Genomic DNA, 2,500 nt, shown 5'->3' with positions numbered 1-2,500 from the left:
CTGGACACTTTTTTTTTGGGGGGGGCAGAGGAAAGGGAGGTGGAGAGGGAGGTGGAGATGGAGGGAAAGGAGGTATGGACAGGAGGGGAAGGAGAGGAGGGAAAGAAAAGGAAGACAATGGGAGAGGAGAGAAAAGACAGAAGGAGGAAGGAGAATGGTACGTAAAGGAGGGGAGGGAGAAGGGGATAAATAGAGGGGAGTATGTGGTAGAAGAGATGGACATGGAAGGAAAAGGGGGAGAGAGGAGAAATAAGGAGAGAAGAGAAATAGTGAGGAGGAAAGAAGAGGGTGGGAGAGGATGGTGTAAATGGAATGGGAGAGAAGAAAAATAAGTGAGGAGGAGGAGGAAGGGAAGCGCAAGGAAGAGAGGGAAGGGAGAGGAGAGATCAAGAGAGAGGGAAAAGAGGAGGAGATGAAAGGGAAAGGGGAGATTGGGAGAAGGAAAAGGGATAAAAAAAAGGAAAGAGTAGGAATGAAAGAACAAGAGAGAGGAGAGGACATGGAGAGATGGAAAGGAAGGAAGAAACTAAAAAAAAAAAAAAAAAAATGGGAAAGGAAAGAGCAATAAATAAATCGGTTTGCTGCTAAAAAAAAAAAAAACTAAACACGCTTCCTTCCTTTTCCATTTTTTCCCCGCAAAGACTTTTTATTTCCATCATCCTCATGCATTTTCTTTCTTTATCTTTTTCCTTTTCCATTCCTTTTCCTTTTCCAATCACCCATCCCCTCCCCTCACTCACCCACCCACCCACGAAGGTACACACTTGTATTAACTTTGTGATAGAAACAGAAAGTAAATATATATATAAAAAAAAGGGAGGGAAAAAAGTCAGTCTATTTATTTGATATTTTGTTCATTAAATATGGATGAGATGCTTACGGATCTTACGGACCAGAGAGAGAAAGAGAGAGAGAGAGAAAGAGAGAGAGAGAGAAAGAGAGAGAGAATGGGTGCTGAAAGAAAGTACAGGGAATGGGACAGTGGATGAAAACAGATGAGAGGTATTTAATATCATGTAAGAAAGGGAAAGGAAAAGGAAGAAGAGGAAAAGCACAGGTGAAAATCAAAAGGGAAACAAATAATAAGATATATGAAACAGGAAAAAGAGGAAGAGGAAGAAAAGATGAGTGGTATTATAATATAAGAAGGGAAACGAAGGATGGAAAGAGTAGAAGTGAAAAACAAAGGAAGTTGTGAAGGAGAGGGAAAAAGAGGAAGAGGAAGAAAAGGTGAAGGATAATATAAGGAAAGGGAAGGGAAAGGAAGAAGAAAAAGAATGGAGGTGAAAACGAATGGGGAAGGATAAGATGTAAGGAAGGGGAAAGAAAAGGGAATGAGAAGAGAATGGGTGAAGACAAAAGGAGGAAAATATAATACGATATATGAAATGGGAAGCAAACTAAGAAGGAAGAAGAATATGAATAAAAAGAGGATGAGAAATGACGATATGACATAAGGGAAGAAAAGGTAATAAGGACGGAGTACTGATAAAAACCGAACATGAAGGATGAGAAAGAAAAGACAAAAATAGATGACAGGAGAGAGAGAAAATTAATATGAAGTACAGGAAGAGAAGAAAATAAGTAACTCTGGAAGAAGAAGAAAATAAAAGAATAACAAGTAAAAGAAGTAGAAGAAAGAGGAATATTATAGATGAGAAGAGACAGAAAGGAGGAAGGGAAGAAAGATAAAATTGGAAGTGGAGAAGAAAGAATATAGATGGAAGAGGAAGGAAACAGGACTTCCGAGAAAGGGAGACTATGTAAGGCGGAAGGGAGATGACAAATGGGAAACAGGAAGGGAGAAGGAAGGAAAGGCTTGTCCAAAGAGGGGAGAGGGGAGGGAGGAAGGGAGGGAAGGGAGGGAGGGGAGGGAGGGGAGAGAGGAGGGGGAGTGATGACAGCAGGACATTGTAAGGAGGGAGAGAATTTGAAGGGGGAGAGGAGGAGGAGGAGGAGGAGGAGGAGGAGGAGGAGGAGGAGGAGGAGGAGGAGGAGGAGGAGGTACATGGTTCTGTGGGCATGGAGGATGTGTGGAGGAGATGAATAATGAAGGAGGGAGCGAAGGGAGACTATGTAAAGAGAAGAGAGGGAGGGAGGATCAGGGAGGGAAGGAGAGGGAGGGAGAGAATGGGAGAGGAGGGCAGTAAGCTTGAAGGAGGTTGGGAAGGAAGGAGGAAAGAAGAGAGGGAGGGATGGATGGAATAAAGGGAGGGAAATAAGGGCTTGGAAGAAGGAAAAGGGAGTTGATACGTGAGAAGAGGAAGAAAAAGGAAGAAAGGAAGGGAGGAAAGAAAGAAGAGATGAAAGGGGGAAGGAAAGAAAGGAAAAAAAAAACGAAAAGAAAGAAAAAGACAGGGGAGAAGGAAAATGAAGACAACGAAGAAGAGAAGGAGGAGGAGGAAGATGAGTTACAAGAGGAGTCAGAGTCAGAAGAAGAGGAGACGATGCATGAGAGAGGAGAGAAGGACAAAGACAAAGATGAAGGAAGGTTACGGAA

This window comes from Scylla paramamosain, chromosome 7 (assembly GCF_035594125.1).
Source record: "Scylla paramamosain isolate STU-SP2022 chromosome 7, ASM3559412v1, whole genome shotgun sequence".
Classification (NCBI taxonomy): Eukaryota; Metazoa; Arthropoda; class Malacostraca; order Decapoda; family Portunidae; genus Scylla; species Scylla paramamosain.
This window is presented reverse-complemented; position numbering follows the sequence as displayed.